At 45.0% G+C, this 20,502-nt stretch overlaps 1 protein-coding gene across 2 annotated transcripts in view; it reads left to right on the forward strand.

Moving 5' to 3' along the window:
• The window catches only part of LOC144756167 (E3 ubiquitin-protein ligase TRIM39-like), a 408,111-nt gene that overhangs the window by 367,291 nt on the left and 20,318 nt on the right, over nucleotides 1-20,502 (forward strand). The window contains exon 8 of one of the 2 annotated variants that reach the window (XM_078645748.1): nucleotides 3,340-4,333. The exons of the other annotated variant lie outside the window; for it this stretch is intronic. The gene's annotated coding sequence lies outside the window, so the exon portion shown is untranslated. Of the gene's footprint in view, nucleotides 1-3,339; nucleotides 4,334-20,502 lie in introns of those variants that run through there. 2 annotated transcript variants of the gene reach the window in all.

Raw genomic sequence — 20,502 nt, forward strand, 5'->3', positions numbered from 1 at the left:
CTGAGCACAGTGAAGACTCTTGCGATGCGTGGCGCCCTATCGGCCAAAGAAGACCCTTCGAGACCACTGGTCCCGTTGACTCGTGCTGTTGTGCAGGAACAGTTAGCATACTCCAGACCTCTTCAGTATCCAGAACCTCGAGGGGGAACATCATTTGGAGCTTTTGCCACTGACAATGAGACTTTCTCACCCAAAGACATTTCTGGCTCTGACTTAGAGATCGAAGACCTTCCACTGGCTCAACAGGTCGTAAGTACAGCCCTCCCTTCCCCTCGACATCACTCTGAGCTTCTACCCCACAAGGGGTATTCATCCACTCTGGACCCACAGATGCAGGCTTCTGGGCTGCCACTGCAGTTGGGCCAAGTTTGGCACCGACCATCCGCTATAGACACCATGCCCAGCTTCGGCTCGGTGCCAAAGAAAATTCTGAAGCCGACATACTCTCCACCACCTGCTCTCGGCCCGGCTCGGCTCCCATCGGACTTTCAGATCTGATACCATCTGCCTCAAAACCCAGGTCTGTGCCGAAACATTTGGCTCTGACCAGAAGACCAGCCCTTGAACTGGTCCTCCAGAAACTGCTGAAACAGCTCGACGCCCACCAGAAACAACTTGTTAACCTCCCCCAGACACGTTGGATACTAACACAACCTCTGTACTCTGCTTCCTAAGAGGCAGTTCATTTTTGAAGTAGCTCTGGAACCCTCTTCTTACCACAATTTGCAGATGCATAAAGACCCCAGTGAAGAGGATGTCCTCTCTGAGACTTGTTCCTTGGCTCCTCGCTCCATGCAGTATCTGCCCATGGTGAAGGGGACACTCAAGCCCTTTTCTGACATTTTCAAGGAACTGGTTATGGCCCAGGTTATTACCCTCTGGGTTGACAACAAGTTCAAGGTTTCCCTTTCAGATGCCATCTAAGTTTGGGGCCAGATCCCACCAGAGTCCCTAGTGGTTCATACTGCATGTAATTAAGCGAATGCTCAGGGCACCGGCGATGCCCCTCCACTAGAAAAAAAGAGTAAAAGGATAGACGCAGCTGGTAAACATGGCACGGCCCAGTCTGCCAACCACTGGTGCATCGCCAGTTCTATTGGTTTGCTCTCTAGATATGACCGGGCCCACTGGGACGAAACGGAGGAACTCCTCCAGCAACTCTGAGAGGAGCACTGTAAAATGGGACGTGAGTTGGTCACAGAAGGTAAACTGATTTCCAACACGACCATCAGGTGTGCCCTGAATGCTGCTGACACAGCTGCTTGGGGGATCATTCTAGTGTTCTCCTCCACAGACATGTCTGGCTCCGTGTCTCTGTCTTCAAGCTGGATGTTCAACAGCATCTCCTTAACCTGCCCTTTGATGGGGAACATCTATTTGAGCCTCAGATGGATGAGATGCTGGAGAAAGTTAAGACAGATATGGAGACGGCGAAAGCCAAGGGCGCCTTGCAGACACCTTCCCTACGGGATACTTTTGAGTAAAGTGGAGGCTCCAGACCCGCCTCCCCCCAAAGCCTCCACATCCTTCCTATGCATCCAGCTTCCCCTAGGGGCTTCCTCAGGGGTGCCTATTGGTTCCTATTGGTGGGATGGTTCCTCCTAGGGAACCATCCCAGCCAAACAGTGACTTGCCATTCCTTCCCCCCGATCACACAACACTTGACAGCAGACCGCTTCAGATGTTATTCCCCACCCAGCAATATGTCACATGAGACCAGTGGGGGTTAGACATCATTCACTGCCTTTACTGTCTGGAGCTCATCTCCACACTACCCAACATACCACCTCTCGGACATGTCCTCTCCCCAGAACATCAATACCTCTTTCTGGAAGAGGTCCAAGCACTCCTTCTCAAAGGGGCCATAGAGCCTGATTCACAACACCTACAGGGCTCAGAGGTGTATCCCCTCTACTTCCTCATTCGCGAAAAGAGCAGGTCCCTCAGGCCCATTCTGTACCTCTGACCCCCGAAAGAGTACATTTTGTCAGAACACTGCCACATGGTCACTCTTCAAGATGTCATATCTCTGCTACAGCAAGGCGACGTCATGGCTGCACTCGACCTCAAAGACGCTTTCTTCCACATCCTGATTCATCCGGCCCATCGTTGCTACCTCCGGTTTGTGGTAAGCAGTCAGCGTTGCCAGTTGTAAGTGCTGCTTTCGGGGGTCACCACTGCACCCTGAGCTTTTTCCAAATGCCTTGCAGTAGTAGCCACACACCTGAAAAGAGAGAACATCCATGTATTCCCATATTGCACAGTGATTGGCTGATAAAGTGTGCAGCACAATATCGCAGTCTCCCAATGGGAGCTGTCCCCCAGTGCACCGTGTTGTAGATACCAAAGGTATGATAAAGTTCAAAGAACAGAAACCAAGTTGATTCCAAATCAATTTGTAATTATATTAAATCATTTCTTCATTACAAATATTTGCTTTTCATCAATGCAATTCTCTTCATTGTTCAAATTATATATCCAAATTTCATTGGTTCCCTATCCCTATGCATTTCGGGCTTGTCCAGCCCTTCATCAGGGGATTAATTTGTTGTCACAAGATCCTCCGGCATGTGTGCCTATAACGTCCTCGCTGTCCTGACTGTTGGGAGCACAACAGCAGTTCTGTGCTCCTACCCATGCCACAATAGACCTCCTGCACAAACTGGGCTTTACCTTCAATGATGTAAAGTCCCATCTCCAGCCCTTTATTTAACCTTATCTATAAGCCATCCTCCATGTAGAGGTCCACAAAGCCTATCGAAGTCCGACAAGAGTCCAAGCTCTTCCAAGCTACAACAATGGAGGGAGAACTTCCAGTGTTTACTGCATGAGGTTAACCTCCTGATCACACAGCCATTGCTTCACCCTCTTGCGTTTGTAGAGTCATTACAAATCCTTAGATAAAATCAGTGAACGGTCCAAGACTTTGGGAGTTTTTTGTATTAAATGGAAATCATTGTTGTTAAATTTTTTACAGTAGATGAATTCCATATTGTGGAAATGTAAATTGTGGTTATTTGCAAGAACGAGGTATTGTAATTTGGGGTTCATGTTGGATATCATAGTGAGGTTATTTACCATTGACCAACCCGCCTGGTGCCTTTAATGTAGGATTCAGAGTGACATCTTCAACAGCTTGATATCCACCCTTGCTGTTGAGTGGTGTGTTGGAAAATGAAAATGTAGCCCTAGGGTTTGACACTTTACAACTAGAAAGTTTATTTTCATAGAATAACATAAAAAGATCATAAGAAAAGGGTTGTAGAAATTAGTAAAAGCCAAGATAAAAACTATCTGACCTCTAAGTATTCAGTAATGCATTGCGGATTGGAGATTAAGCAATATTGCTTTATCTGACCCAAATGTCTCATAAATATATATGGGATCAAATCTTAAGAATTGGAATCAGGATCAACCCAATTTGTAAACAAAGAAGGCTAAGCAAAAAAAATTGTGAGCAATGAACAATGTATTTGTGATCTGAGTGTCAAATATAGTTGAACACGCTTCCTACGATATGAATGGATCATCATCTGCAATACACAACTTACAAACTTATGAATTTGAATTTATTAGGTCAGCCTATGATGGATGGAGTTTTAGCAATGGTACTAACTATTGCAAAAACTCCATCTATCATAGGTTGGCCTAAAAAAATACAAATTCATATGTATGTGGGTTGTAATGCAGATGATGATCCATTCATATTGTTTTAATTTTCGTTAGTGTTAGGAGAATGCCATGAACATTTTTGCATTGTTTGTGACAGTCATAATCAAAGCTAATAATGTTTTCTTCTTCCTCATTCTCTTTCTTCGCATGGTTCTTTACAATGTGTGTATTAGTCGGCCAACATCCACTATTCAACAGTACCATGGTTTTACCAACTCTTACAATTTTGTAAACCTTTGAAAATTCGGTCTCATCTATCTTAACCAAATTAAAGTTAGCAATCTTGACCAAATCACCAACATTTAAGTTAGTATGCTTTTCTCCAACATATTTAATTTTGCTTTCTGGTGTTTCAAATTTACATTTCCCCTACCACAATTGTACATTTTTTCCAAGTTAAGAGGTTTTGAATTACCAATATGCCATTTGGGCCTAAGCACAGTACAGGGTTTCTTTCGTTAAAGAAGTTCAAATGGAGTAACTCTTGTGGTATTGTGTGGGGTACAGTGATGAGCCCATATAAAATTTGCTATGTTTTATTTACATCATGTCCCACTTTTAAAGCTAGCTGAACACCTTCCGCAACCACTTTATTAAACCTCTCAGCCTGCCCCTTCATATTGGGTTAATAAAGGGCGGATTGTTTATGCATAATACCAAATTCTTTCAAAAATTCATGACGTTTTTTTTAAGTGAATTGTACTCAATTGTCAGACATTGAAAGTTGGAATACTCTCCCTTCTAAAACAATGTCCCAAAAAAAATCAACAACAAAATCTGTAATAGAACTACAAATCCACTTCAATTTTGCCCACTGAAAAATAGTCAATGACAATGAGAGCATAGGTTTTTCCAAACGACCAGCCTTCATAAGGCCCCTACAAATCTATGGCAAGTTCTTTCCAATGTGCCAATGGAAATTCATGAAACTTAATTTATGAATTGGTATTCTTCTGTTCACAATTTTTAACAAAATTTGAAATCTGATCATCCATGAAAGGCCACCAATAAAGTTCCCTTCATTTCTTTTTTGTACCCGATTCACCAATGTGTCCATTAGGTGCCAATGACATAAGTATCTTGCGTAGCTCTTTCAGTGGGACAGAACAAGACACTTTCAAAACTTGATTTCCTTCAGGAAATAATTCCCCTTTGACTTGCCAGAAAACTCTTCTGAATTTTAAGATTTTTCATTTGGTCATGCTGAGGCAATAAAATCATTGACTTTACACAATTTACATCCTCTTGTGGGGCTTTACACCACTCATCTTTGCTAATAGCATGTTGAATAAGAGAACCCACAGCACTTACTGATTTAACTACACTCTCTTTGTCTTCCAATAGCCCGTTCTATTTGCCTTCAATTGATAACCTTGATAAACTATCTGCTTGCATATTAAATTGCCCAGGAATTTAGGTTACATTGAAGTTATAGTCTTATAGATAGAAGAACAATCTAATCAATCTAGATGATGCTTTTCAAGTTCTGCTGTTATTTAACAAGGAAATCCATGGTTTATGATCAGTTCTGATAGTAAAGTTATTTTCCCCACACATAAGAACTGAAATACTCAACCATCCAATTACCAAGTGCCTACTAGGGCTTCCCTTTCTTTTTTTCCCTCAAAATTCTTTTTATTGAGCATTTTCAACATTACATGGACAAAACCACATACAATAAAGTATCATACATTGCCCCACACTCTTGACAAAGCCATTGTACAATTGCAGTTGTCTTACCGTCTGGGACTTCAACCTACACATTTACATATGTTATAGAGCTCACTTTTCTAATATGGTGAATATCAACTCAAGAAAAATCCCTCACCCCCCACCCACTCCCAACCTAACACAACCGTTAACAGTGACTTGGTGGCACCCCAAAAAGAAATGAGCACTAAAGAAAATAGAAGAAAAAGTAGCAGGAGGAGGCTAAAATCAGGATGGACAATGTCAGGGGCTTTCAATAGTGCCCTGTGGGGAGCAGCTCTCAACATTCGATCGCTACTATCTCAGGAGTATATATGTTTGAACACGGTGACGGTGCTCGTGCAGGGGGACCCATCCACCTGACTATGGGGAGCTGCTCTATGTGTCCATCTAGTTTTAGAACTGGAATAGGTGCAGTGCTCTAACAGAGGGTGGGCATGTTGTCAGTGGTATACCTCTAGATAAATACGAGACAAGGGGGCCCCAACTGGACTTCAACTTTTTAAAACTATCTCGAAAGATGTCCGCCGTTCGTTCCATTATGACTGCCCTCCATAGTCGAGCTTGCCATTGGGTCAGGGCCGGGGGGGTCTCTTTTCCTCCAGGCTGACGCTATTGCTAATTTGGCTGCCCCAAAGCACATCCACATAATTGCCTGGTCTTCCTTTGACTGATGTTCTAGCATCTCGCCCTTACTCCTAATAGTGAAAACTGCAACATGGTGTTAATTGGGTATCCAAGAATATCTTTAATTTGGGCTAGGATCTCTGTCCAGAAAGGTCTAATAGTAGGGCAGTCCCACCATATGTGTTTGAAGTCTCCTAGAAGGCCGCAGCCTCTCCAGCACAGATCGGAGGCCTCTAGAACTATTGTTTTCAGCCTCACCGGATGAAGATACCAGTCATAAAGTATCTTATAGTGAGCTTCTATCATCCCTGTGAAATGATTATTTTTTACTTTATCCCTCCATAATGACTTCCATTGAGTCTCTGAGAATTCAGTCTCGCACATGGTTTCCCATAACGTGATGTGTCTGGGACGTGGTGAGTGTAGAGTAGCGAGGAGGAGTGTGTAAAAGAATGAGATAACTCCTTCCGAGGTGCCCGCTCTCATTACGAATTCTCTATTGGTGGCTGCCTCTCGCATATCAGGGTGTAGATCCCAGTGTTTAAGTTGCAGACAATCATAGTGTTCGAAAGTCAGAAGGTCAAAGTCCCATCGACAATTCTCAAAGGTTAGTATGCCAAAATTATGATACCGGTCAGACACGCAGACAACCTCCCTTTCGCCGTTCTTCAAATGGGCCTGGATTGAGTGCCAGGGGATACTCCGGGTTAAAGTGGATCGTGTATGTGGTGAGGGATACGATGTCCATCCTGCGCTGCCCACTACTGCGTCCCATAGCCTCAAGGTTTTCTGGGTAGGTGTGCTGAGATAAGCATTACATTGGCAGTCCCTCTTGGTTTTACAAAGCAAGTCGCAGATGGTATTCCCCACTATAGCTTTATCCATATGTAACCAGTGTTTATCTGATTCTCATAGGGACCATTCGGCTATCACCCGTAGCTGAGCTGCTTTATAGTATTACTCTAAGTTTGTTGAGGCCTCCCCTCCTGCATTCCTGGGGCATCCGAGTAGAGCGAAGGGTAGTCTCGCTAGTCCATTCTGCCAGATGCATCGTGTGATCATCATGCGATTCCATGCGATTCGTGGGGAGAAAGTTTTTGTCCAAAAATATAGGAAGTGGTTGAAATAGATAGAAATATTTTGGAAGAACTGTCATCTTAATATCTTAATTGCATAGATGCGGCCTAGCTGCGATATATACATTCATTTTCCAGCTTTTCAGCTCTTGCTGTACCTGTTGGAGCAGCGCAGGGTAGTTAGCCTGGAAAAGACCCTCCAGCCTCAGTGTTATTTTGATTCCTAGGTATGTGATGTTATGCTTGGGCCAATGGTACGGAAAGTCTGCTAGAAGACATTCCAGTTCCCCAGTAGGTAGCGTCAGATTCAGTAGAGAGGACTTGGATGTGTTGATGCAGAAGCCTGACACCTCCTCAAAGGCCTGAAGCTCTTCCAGGAACACTCTCAGTGAGGCTCGAGGCGACGACATTGTGAGCAGAACATCGTCTGCAAACAGCAAAACCTTGTGTTCTATCGACCCAAAGCAGATCCCACTTATTTCATGTGTCGCTCGAATCATAGCGGCAAGGGGCTCTAACTAAGGGCAAAAAGAAGTGGTGACAGAGGGCATCCTTGTCTTGTCCCTCTGGTAAGGGGAAACATATTAGATCGCGCTCCATTCAGCATCTCCCTTGATGTGGGATAAGCATAATTGGCCCTCACCATTTTAATAAATGCTTCTCCCAGTCCGTATTTCCCCAGTGCACGAAAAAGGAAGGACCAGTCAACCCTGTCAATTGCTTATTCTGCATCCAAGCCCAAAAGTACTGCAGGCAGGTGGAACTTAGTTACTTTTTCTATTAGATGGAGAACCCTCCGAACATTATCATTTGACTGCCTCCCCTTGATAAACTCTGATTGATCTGGATGGATCAGATCTGGCATTCTCTCCCCAGCCTAGTAGCCAAAATCTTTGAGTACATTATTGCATCGATGTTTAGAAGTGCTATCGGCCTATAGGAGGGCAGAGTTGAGGGTCCTTCCCTGCTTTGGGTACAACAGTGATCGAAGCCTCCCTCATGGAAAGCGTCACCTCTGCTTCCGAGGCCATATAGTTAAACAGCCTTGTCAGGTGAGGTTTGATATCTGCAGCATATGTCTTACAGAAATGAGCCGTAAAGCCAACCGGCCCCTGTGATTTATGAGTTTAAGGTAAGCGCAGATATTGCCGCCTGTACCTCCTCATTAGATATAGGATCGTCAATCGCTTTATGGGCCTGGGTCACCTGTGGGAGGGTCACTGAGTCAAGGTAAACGTCCTGGCCCGCTGCTTCTGTGGACGATGATCGATACAACCCCTCGTAGAATTATGCGAAGAGTCGTGCCTTGGATTCTTCAAAATCATGAAGGGTGCCCCCTTCATCACGGATCCCCCTATATATTCCTGCTCCCTTTTCACCCTATGTTGCCTCGCTAGATGGGATCCTATTCTGTTGCCACACTCATAAGAGAGAAGGCGCAGACGGAGGAATGTGAGTTCTGCTCTATTTGTGTATATAGCAGTGAGTTTCCCTTTTAGAGCTATTAATTTGGTGTGTGTCGGTGTTTGTTTGTGTACCAGCTTGCTGCTTTTAGGGTTGTCTCCAGGTCTGTGCGCTCTTTAACTCTTTGTTTGTTTAATCTAGAATAAAGTTCCATACACTTGCCTTGCAGTACGCCTTAAAGGAGTCCTAGTTATTTAGTGGTGAAGTATCTTACAGATGATTCAGCTGAAAACAAATTCCTTAATTGTCCTTCTCAGCTCGTCCCTTAGAAACCTATCCCGTGTAATAGATGCGTGGAAAAACCATCCTGGAGACCTGGGGGGAGAGGAACCCTAATGAAGGCATATCGATGTGAGTGCATGATCAGAGATTGTTATGGTATTGGTATTGGTATATTAGATTTCTATAGCGCCTTATCACCCAGGGGTCTCTAAGCGCTTTGCAGAGAGTGAGCACCATGCTAGAGGGAAGAGAGTTAGGCAGTACCCCAAGCCTCCTGAAACAACACTGTTTTTAGCTTTTTTCTGAAAGATAAAAGATTTGTTTCTTTGCGCAGGCTCTCTTATGGAGTAGATCTTAGCTTCCTGTAGGGTGCCCAATATTCGCTGACTTATGAAAATGTAATCTAAGCAGGAATAAGTGTGGTGCACGTGGGAGTAAAAAGAGAAATCTTTCATGGTAGGATATGTTATCCTCCAACTCTCTCTTAGACCGAAGTCGTGTATTTTCTTTTTAATATTTCTCAGGAAACTGCCTGTGTGAGCTCTCTGTGCATGTGAGCTATCTAGTTCCGAGTGCCACATGAGGTTGAAGTCCCCCATCATAATAATCTGGCCTTCCTTGAACCCTCCTACCAGATTCAAGAGATTATCCACAAAAGTGGGTTGGCCAGTGTTTGGGGCGTATCTTGCTACAAATATGCACCATTTCCCATTTAGCCTGCCCTTTACTAGGACTACCCTCCACTCCTTGTCGGATTTTCCTCCTTACAGCTGTTTTGTGTGTGCCGCCGATTGATATATTAGAGGATAGTTCCTATGCTTTAGCCTCTCTGTGTCCTTCTTTTGCAGGTGCATTTTTTAAAAGTCTGTCCCTTGAGTGGCGAGTTTAGTCCTCGCACATTCCACGATACCTGCAAGACCATGACTGTTTACTCTCCTGAACCCCACGGGCACCCACTCTCGCTGTTCCAACCCACCAGAATGTGTGTTTGTTTCCTCCTCCCAGGATGTGCCTTCGCCCATCCCTTTTCATCTTTGAACCTGCCTCTCCTACCCCAACTGATAAAGAAGAAAAGAGAAGAAAAAAAGAAGAAAAACCCCCCAAACAAGTATTGCGAAAACATTATCCACAAACGTAAAGGGGTCCAATGACCCCCCTCTTTGTGAGTTAGGTAGTTACCAATTATTACAACATGCGTTCCGTCCAGTGCCTGCAGCCACAGTAGTGCGTCTTTTCTGTCTCAGTACTTACACAAGGTGTATTCTCAGAGAACCACCATCAATGTTACTCTTTCTGGGAGGTGTGGGCATCCATAGAGATAACATCCAGTCAGTGCTGGAAGTCTCTGGCTTTGTCCTAAATCACCCCATCCTCCTTCTAAGATATAAAGTCGGCCAAATCTCACCAGTGTTCCCAGTGTATCCGTTCAGCAAACCCTTTGTCCGTATCCCTGCTAGTATTTTGTGTTGCGTTCTCTCCGTTGTGTTTGCCAGGGATTGTTCTGAGTGACGCCTGTACCGGGTCTAGTTGTTTGACCACTGTTCGTCTCTGGGTCCAGCGGCTGCAGCCCAAGAAGGTCCATCGCTTCCTCTAATTCTGTGATGTCCCTTGTTTTATTGAGTTCGAACGGAAGGCCAAAAGGTTAAGTCCATCTATATCGAATGTTGTCTGTTTGCAATTTTTCGGTTACCGGCCTGAATTGCTGGGGCCGCTGGAGGGTGGCCTGCGCTATAGGGAGCAAGAATAGTCCTGGTAGGTTACCTTGCCTTTTTTCTGTGCGGCCAGCATGATTGCCTCCTTGACCTTGAAGGAATGAAGTTTGACTAGGACGTCTCATGCGCCAGTCATTGCCGGATGTCGGCCGTCCGACCCTGTGTGCTCGCTCGATTTTTATTTTTGTGTGCCCTGAACCCAGCACTTCTGTGAATAGACCACAGACAGAGGCCTCCAGATCTAGACCCTCTACGCTCCTTCTTCCAGGTCTCGGATCTGTATGTTGTCCCTTCAGGACCTGTTTTCGAGGTCTTCCCCTTTCAGCAGAGCCACTTGCAATTGGGAGCGGAGTTTCTATAGCGATTCCCTGGTATCTGAGGCACTTTTGTCGAGTTCTTGCATCTTGGATTCTATGTCGAAGACTCTAATTCCCACGGAGTCCACATCTTGTTGTATGGATGCCATGCAGTCCAACATATCCGCTTTAAGTTGCTCCAGAGAAGCCGCCATGGCTAATTTCAATTCCATGCAGAGTTCTGCTTTGAAATCCCTGAGGGAGGTGAGCAAATCATACCCGGTGAGAACCATACCTCCTTCCGTATCTGGTCTCGCGTTCATGTCTTTTTTCTCTGTTGGGGTGAAGTAGCTGGACACTGTTGTTTCCTTTTTTCTGGGGCATAGGGGCGGTCTCCCTTCTCACCATGGGTGTTTTTCTGGTAGGTTCTAGATTTTTCTGCTCCTTGGCCATCCGTCCGTTCGTCCCTTTCCTTTAAACCGCACAGGTGTAACCTGTTTTGTTCCAATGGAGGACACCTGCTTTTCTCCAGTTGTTGCCCAAGAGCTTATGCTTCTCAACCCTCTGGGGGCTGAATTGCAGTACTTCTGGTGTTCCTCCGCGTGTACAGTGGCCCCTTTGCTCTTCCACCATCTCTCTTGGCTTCTTGGGCATCCATCCCCGTGGTGCAGACTGCTCACCACCTCAGTCGGCTTCCACTACACTGGTTGGCGCCCGAACTCTCTATATTGAAGGCCTCGTTACCTTTGTGGTGCTTCGTCCTCCATGTCCAGGTCAGGCGATTCCGCTATTGCCCTGTACTCTCTGGCTCCCTATCAGGTGTTCGTGTCCTGGGAGTTGCCTCCTCTTAGTTTCTGGTGCTTTTATAATTCCCTCTCCACCAGATTTCTCGTTGTGGGCCGCTCAGATTCACTGGGTTAAAGCCGCCATCTTAAGGTCAGGCGTCTTGTTCCTGATGTACTGGTGCTATGGCTAATCTCCTAAATCCTGCTGCTCAGGGGTCTCATTATATCCTGTTCCGCTGTTATACCGGTCTCCGCTGGTGCTAATCGGCCTCTCCGCTCAAACCAGTCATTGCGGGCCGCCTCATCGGGTCCGCCGGTCGCGGTCAGTCCCACTGACTTCTCCGGCTTTCTCTTCCTGCTGGCCCCTGCTTGTCACTCTGCCGCGGGGTACGTGTGTCTCCGACTGCCTACGATGAGTCCTGCGGTATGGATAATGTGTTATATCCTCAGGGCTTGGTGGTAAATTTTCTATTTCCACCCAATGTGCTCCGTCTCATCGGGTCCGCCGGTCGCGATCAGTCCCACTCACTTCTCCGGCTTTCTCTTCCTGCTGGCCCCTGCTTGTCACTCTTCCGTGGGGTATGTGGGTCTCCGACTGCCTACGATGAGTCCTGCGGTATGGATAATGTGTTATATCCTCAGGGCTTGGTGGTAAATTTTCAATTTCCGCCCAATGTGCTCCTGTTCACACCGTTGTGAGGGTCACGGTCGCCATCTTGCCTCAGCGGGCGCGTCTTGCTCAGTGTCCGGTTCGTAGACACTCTGGCCGCCCCAAGGCACAAACTCGGCTCCGTTGCGTTCCCGGTGCCGCAGGCTCTTCGGATTGCTGAACACCTTATTGGTTAGCCCTCCGAATCTCGGTGGCACTGTGGCGGCAGAGCCGATGCAGATCACGTCTGCACGGCTATTTGCCTGGTTAACCCCCCCCCCCTCGGCTTCCCCTTCAATAGTAGAATAATTCAGTTCAGCAAATGCAGTGGTGCCATCCTTGTTACCTTTGGGATGTGAAAAAACAGCACCCAAACCAGATGCACTGGCATCCATTATTAAGATGGGGTTGTTTCCGAAAAATTAGACAGAGTAGCAGTGTTAATTATGACACTCTTCATATTTTGAAATGCAATGTCATTTTTCTGCTCTCATATAAATGCAACTCCTTTTTGTAATAAACGTCTTAAAGGAGCCGCTACTGATGAAAAATTCTTTACAAAGTGAGAATAAAACACACACAGACCTAGGAATAGCCTAGGTATATCTTTGTCCGAAGGTGTTGTTGCTTCTCTTTTGTACTTCAACCGATCAACTTGGTATGCCATCTTGTTAAATTGTGTGCTTCAAATACTCTACTTTGTGAGTCAAAACTTATAGTTTCCAAGTTGTACAGTCATACCCCTTCACTTGAGAATGCCTAAAAGTGTCTAAAATTCGATTATGTTTGGTAATAGAATCAGGTTACACCAGAATATCATCCTGAAAGGCCACCGCCTCAATGCCCCCAAATAAGATATGTATCAATTTCTGGATCACCAAGGTGGCAGAAGCTAAACCAAAGGCATCCTGTAGGTTCCTTTACGCATAATGAAGGTAGTGATATGACAGGAATTTTCAGAAAGTTCTATCTGGTGATAGGCCAGATTCAAATCTAATGTAGAGAGCAACTTACTCCCATGAATTTTAGGGAGTAAGTCTTGTATGCTTGGTAATGGATGACAGTCCAGTACAATTTGTTTGTTTACAGGTCATAATCTTAAACCATTGTTCTTAGATCATAATCTTAAACCATTCACCCCTGCGAGAGGATTGTAACGTTTTCGTTAAAACAAAACAACATAAGGGGCACCGTTCTAATGAAATTACTATTATATCAAGTATCAAAATAATTTCTTTAATATCGCTATGCATTAAAATAATGCCCCTGAGAAGTGTGTGCTATGTAGAAGAGTTGTTCAGAATTTTAGTCTAATAATTGCTATGAAAACTATTCCCTTCATAACTTCTGTAGAGGTAATGTTTCTTAAAAGTACTGTTCACTAACATAATGCCCCTAAACAACTGTGTGGCACGTAGGTGTGTTCTAGGAGGAGGAGGAGGAAGAGGAGGAGGAGGAGGAGGAGGAGGATTGTGTGTGATATGTTATGTTATAACAAATTTCTTGAGCGCACTGTCACCATAGGTTTCCTGGCGCTAATCGGATTTGGTACTTCTGGCACTGGCTTGGTACCAGTAGACTCATGAGCCAGGAGAATAGGGGCAGGAGGAGAAAGTACCAGAGCTCAATGGGTTATCTTTGCATTCTGTAGTTTCTACTCACTTTCCTTCCCATGCCAAGTGAAGAGCAAATAAGAGGTTGTTGAGGGGTTAGGAATTGAACAATGGGGGAGCCTTTTGATGCCATTAGTCGTCTAATAAATAAACAATCTAATTTCTGCTACTCTGACCATTTTGGTGAAAACGCCCACTCGCAGTCTACTGGAGTATAATCTCAGGAGGCACAAAGGACTCGGACAGTGCTGAGACCAATACACAAATGTGAAGCTTTACGTTTGTTAATGCGCAAAGGCTTGTCAACCTACTGACTACAGGTCTTCTGTAAATTAACAAAGAGCTCCACTTTGACTTGACTTTGTCTCATTAGCTTCGCTGTGTTATGTACCAGGCATAATACCTGTGAATACCACAGTGAGTCTGTTGATCAATGGCAGATCACCCACCTTAGGGAGAACAGTTGAGTGTTACCTGTCATACCTGCCAAGGGAAGCCTCCAAACCTTCGAGCCTCTGCTATCCATTATTTAACATTAGATTCTTTTTGTGTTCCTGAGCTTCTGGTCAGATACATGCTTTTATTTTAATAGGAGCATTTTTCATTTACCTGTAAGGTGCTCACTCATGGTGTATGTATAGACACCCCTTCGAAGTATGTGTGTGCAGCCCCCTCCAGGGTGCAAGCTCATTTCATTTGTTTAGTGCATATTTGTGAAAAGACTTCCACAAGCCCAAACCTGCAACTACCTCCAGTTTGCAGACGACTGTTGCATGTTTATAACTAGGTTTGAGGAAATACACTGGATGCTTATCAGTGGCAGCTGACATGTTTGAAAATCATTGGATGTAATATGTTTCCTGAATTGCAACAGATTTGATGCCCAAACATTTGTTGGTCATTTCCATCAAATACTCATAAGTACTCCTGCTGCAGATGGGCAGACTCTAGCTGCATGTCCGTGTATCTCCATTGCATGCCACAGATGGCTCCAAAATTACAAATATTACCACCAGTATGCGTGTGTCAGTGTTTTGTCCAAGTAAAACCTTACTTTTCTGTGGATGTCCCCAAAATGGCAGGAATAACCACCAATCTGTAACAGTCAGAGTTGTACACATTGTAGTGTCTTGTGAGTTAGCGATGATGGGAGACTTTTGGTTCTGGATGGACTCTGAAGAACTATGATGTGTTTGGGTGTGGTGTTCAGAACGTTGAATTCGCACGTACATGCACAAGAATAAAGATGTGTAATATTAAGCTTTGTATGTGGTGTATTCATTTACGCGTACCCAGGCTGGGCCGGACGCTCCAACTGGTGAAGAGATAGGGGATACATAACCTGAAGATTGACTGGGCTCTCCCAAAGAGTTTGCCATGGTCCAGCAAACTGCTCGTGCATGCCACATGTGCCTCAGTCGAAGTGAAGATAGACATTTGGCGCATGTGGAGTCAAAGCGCCACTCCAGCCACTGTAAAGCATTTGATGATAATGAAGCCTCACTAAGAAGCTTCCTCTTCCTTGGCCAGAAATCTGCTAGTAAGGACATGAAAGAGGTACTGAGCCACTATGCAACATTGAGCCATAAATTGTATGGAACGATAAAGGTGGAAACAACCAGATACAGAGAGACCGCTAACAGCAGAAATAGCCACATACAGCAAAGCCCTAAAGGCAGTAAAAACCAGATACCATGCAGAAGGGTGAAGAACAGGTAAAAGAAACAAGACCAGTATTTACTGTAAAGGAGGAAGCAGGTGCAATGCGTTCGGTGACTAGGTTAGGCAACACCCAGTTAAAATACAAAGCCGGGAATTTTGGCAGGAATGCACATCAAGCGCTATCTGAACAGGAAATAATTTCCTCAACAGTACCAAGCAGTAAGGTACACAGCGGCTGCCTTTCTGAAACCACAACCTTCATTCAACACTGCTAAAAAGCATAGCATTGGTGACAAATGGACTGCCTAGATTGAAACTGCCCTGTAACATTTTGGTGGCAATGATGTATTCTTGTTAAAACAAAGCGCATTTGATGATGGACGAAACCAACAACAAAAAGATAGTCAAATACCTCAAAAATCTTGCTGGTGAAGGAGTAAAAGAGGAAATAAAGAAATTGCCATGACCTGACAAAGTCACATACTGTCAAATCAAAGTAGTGTTAAATCTCAAGTTAAATCTATTGCTGACTGTCGATTATGAAAGATATATGTTCAGTCAGGAATGACCGAGAGCTGGTGAAACAATGAAATTGTTCTTGATACGCTCATCAAACACTGTAAGTTCAATTAATTCAATGACGAAGAAGCTATACGCCTCTGAGTTATTAACTGATGTCTGTCAGATTCATTCAGATGACAAATGCTGAGAGAAACCCCTAGTCTGGAGATAGAGTTCTCATGGCTGCCAGAGCTGAGGAACGTGCTGATCGACAAGCTGCTGACCTGGAGGCCGGAGGTGTCAAAAATGAGTCAGTCCTCTAAAACTGTGCTTTAGATGTGGATTTTCATTTCCACACAAAGGAAAATGTCCCACCATTGAACAAGTATACAAAGGCTGTGGAAAGGAGAACAATTTTGTAATGGTTTTCAAGGAAAAGCTAAGTGCGTCACAAAGTGAAAACAAAATTGGCACCAGAGTAAACAAAGCATACTTGATGCCAAGACCCTGTTTTATTCAAACCGGATACTAGCAGCTGAATCTCAATCTAAAGAGATTTTTGCCACAGTACATGAGCTTGCCTCATCTAACAGAGCCACGGCCTTGATCCCTCCTTCTCAACCGCTCTGCGACTCCCTCAACGATTTTTTCGTTGATAAGGTCGCAAAAATCAAGGCTAATATCTCTCCCCCTTCCCCTGCTTTCATTAATTCCTCCCCTCCCGCCATTATTTCCAAATTCACTTCCTTTCCCCCCCTGACCACAGCTACACTTTTTCCCCCCTTGACTTCGCCCCTGCCCGCATTTTGCGAGAAATCTTCCTACACTGTCCTACCCCCCCCCTCACACTTTTAAACGACTCACTTAAATCTGGAGCGGTTCCCACTGCCCATAAATTTGCGGCAGTCATCCCCATCCTTAAAAAACCCGGTGCCGACCCCTCAACCCCTTCCAATTACCGTCCCATCTCCCTTCTACCTTACCTGGCCAAGGTTCTTGAGACCTATGTAACCAGCATCCTGAGCACCTACGTGGAAACTAACCACTGCCTCTCCCCCCGGCAGGCGGGCTTTCGCCCCCTCCACTCTACGGAGAAGGTAGTGGTCTCAGTGATGGACAGCCTACGCGAGGGCATTGATACCAACCTCCCCCAGGCCCTCATTCTTTTAGATCTATCCGCCGCTTTTGACACGGTGGACCATTCCATCCTCATCACCCGTGTCAAGGCGTTGGGCATAGAGGGCCTGGCCCTCGCGTGGCTTAAGTCCTTCCTGAGTGATAGGGCTCAGGCTGTCCACCTTGCTGGTTTCACCGCTGCCTCTCGTAAGGTGGTATGTGGAGTCCCCCAAGGATCCTCCCTCTCCCCTCTTCTGTTTAATTTATACATCTACCCCCTCATTTTTATGTTACAGCAGCTCGAGGTCACGGTGTTCAATTACGCCGATGACCTCCAGCTAATTTTTACCCTTTCCCACTCTTCCTCCTCTGCCTCAAATGTCCAATCGGTCATGCTGCTTATCCAAGACTGGATGAACTGCAACCACCTCAAACTCAACCCGGACAAGACGGAGTTAGTCTTGACCAGAGGTGGTTGCAGTCCCTGGTCCCCGTCTCACTGGCCCCCCTCACTTGGTGTCCCCCCGCTCCCAGTCCCCAAGGTCAAGACCCTCGGCATCTTCCTGGATCCCTCACTTTCTGTTCATCCTCAGGTTAACGCGGTTGTTTCCTCCTGTTTTTTTTCCCTCCGAATCATCAGGAAGATCTCTCGTTTTTTTTCTTTGCCGGCCCTAAAAATCATAGTGATGGCTATGGTGCTCTCGCGCCTCGATTATGGGAACATCATCTATAACGGCGCTCCAGCTTACGCCATTCGCCGTCTACAGCTGGTGCAGAACCAGGCTGCCCGCCTGATTCACGGCCTGCCCAAATATCATCGAGTCACCCCCCTATTGCAGGCCTTGCACTGGCTGCCGGTGAAAGAGCGTGCCCTGTTCAAGCTGGGTTGCACCACTTTCCAGGCTAAAATGGGCACCGCCCCGGAATTTATTTGTTCTGCCATCACGCCTTACATACCTGGACGAGAGCTTAGGTCCACTCATCTGGCTCTGTTAACCATTCCCCGCTTCAGTAAGAAAAAGACTGGTGGCACGAAATTCGCAGTGCTTGCTCCTGCGTTTTGGAACTCCCTTCCCTTGGAACTCCGTATGTCATCCTCCTATATCGAGTTCAGGAAGGGCCTCAAAACCCTCCTCTTTTCCCGAGCCTACAATGCTTAATCCCCCTCTGCTCCTGCCTGCTTCCTCACAATCCAACAGCGCCAAGAAACCGCATGGTAAAAGTGCGCTATATAAATGTTTTTAAATTCAAATTCAAATTCAGAGTGTCCAGAAGTGATGTTCTACACACGCCCACTAGGCCAAGTGGCAACATCTTCTGAGGCAAATTAACTTTAAACAAAGTCGATCGACATGTATATTTTCGTCCAAGAGTTCTTCAGTTACATTGTCAAGCAACAGTGATGTTGATGTTTTCCTCAGAAAAGCGTGCGCATGTTGAACTACCCCCATGCAGTGAAAGCTATGAGTAAAAAAAAAAGTTGATGAGTAAAATCACAAAAGTCATTCAAACATTGTCTGAAACTTGCACTAAAGTTATATGGTAGCTTCATACCTTTTATTATTGACAGTGGTGGTTCGATAAACACTAGGCATGAGGAGAAGTACAATGAATTGTCTCCGTTGCCCTGTCTCACACTGTCAAAGACTAATGTGTATACCTCGGCTGAATCAACACCATTAAAGAGTCAAGGTTAAATTGTAGTAACCATGAAACACAATCGTAAAAGCACCCATTCATGTACTTCATGGTCCTGCATCAAGTGCCTGTTTATAATAGAAACAAATAAAAGCTGGGGGATACTGCCAGGTGCATTAGGGAGAGAGTGCAAAGGTAAGTGCTCACGTGAAGAGAGAAAGAAATTCAGGAAAGATTCAAGAGGAAAATCCAATGATTTATATTCAGCTAAGGTCCAATTCTCCTAGCGGAATAAGATAAGAGGCCTGACCCAAACAGTTTTTTATCATAAAGTATTACAGGTGTCTGTCACAGTGTCACTGCTTCCGCGCAGACAAAAGGGGGGGTGGACGAAAGTGCAGGGCCCGGAATGGGTGAGATCGTCGATGTTTCGACCCTGGCGCAGTTGAGGGAGGATGAACACCTCAGCTATGGGTCTTCTTCAGGACGGGATAGGAAGGGGGGGGGACCTAGGTTGCAGGGAAAAATGCGCCCCTAGCAATGAGTTTGGGCAGCCCGTCAGTGGTGTGCCACAGTATTCCAAATATTGTCTCATGGTTCATATGTGGACTTATTTAAGAAGTCCCACACGGAAAAATCAATTCCAGATAAACTCCGCTCAGTGGAACGGAATGAGAGAATGGGGGGGAGAAACTCAACATACCTCCCTTCGATTCAATCAGGAGAAGGTTCTGCTAGTCAAGGCGGTATGTCCTTGTACGGGTTCCGTCTAACAGTTAGACTGAACCCGTACAAGGACATACCGTCTTGACTAGCAGAACTTGCTCCTTCCTACTGCGCCTGGCAGTATCCCCCAGCCTTCATTTGTTTCTATTTTTATATAATGTAAATAAATTGCTAAATTGATTTGCCTAAGACTAATTTGTATTTTAAAATCATTTTGGGTACTGTAAGAAATGTACACGCATCTGGCTGTTGTTTTTTGTCTCCTCTTTCTCTGCAGGATTGAATCCTAAAAAAACAAAAAAGTGTGACTAATTTATTGATTTTGATTAAGTTATGTCTAGGACCACTTTGTTATTCTATACTATTTAATACCCAGGTCCTTTGACTTTCGCTGGGTTTGACCCCATTAATTCTAAGGCATATTGTGGCATATGCAAGTAGATGTTTGCCACAAACTGAATGTGCCTATTCACAACCAGATAAAGTGGTGTGGGCTTGCGAGCTTTTCCATGTATTCCTATATGGAAAACCTTTCACTCTTGTAATGGATCATCAAGCATTGCTTACCATCTTTCGCAACCTGTAAGCCAAGCTGCCTCCTGGAATTGAATGTTGGGTTTGGACTACAGTAATATGACTACATTATCCTGCACTGACCAGGGAAAGATCAAAACGCCGCTAACTACTTTTCGCAAGTGCCGGTACAGTGCCCTGGTAATCCTTTCAAAGTTACATCAACTTCATTGTAAAATTCAATACACCTGCAACTATTTCATTAGAACAAACCATTGCTGCAATGAGCAAAGATAACGACATGTTGATGCTAAAAGACATTGCACATCAATCTTGGAAACAGCACATTCAACCTCTCACACATGACGGGGAATATCAAAAGTTCAAAAATGTGAAAGATGAACTATCCGTTACTTATGAAGTGGCCCATGAAGGATATTGTGGAATTGTTGCCACAAAATGAGCTCTCTGAGATCGAGTTAGGATTCCTTATCTCCTTATCTCAACTTGAGGGTTGAAC

This window comes from Lissotriton helveticus, chromosome 5_1, assembly GCF_964261635.1.
Source record: "Lissotriton helveticus chromosome 5_1, aLisHel1.1, whole genome shotgun sequence".
NCBI lineage: Eukaryota > Metazoa > Chordata > Amphibia > Caudata > Salamandridae > Lissotriton > Lissotriton helveticus.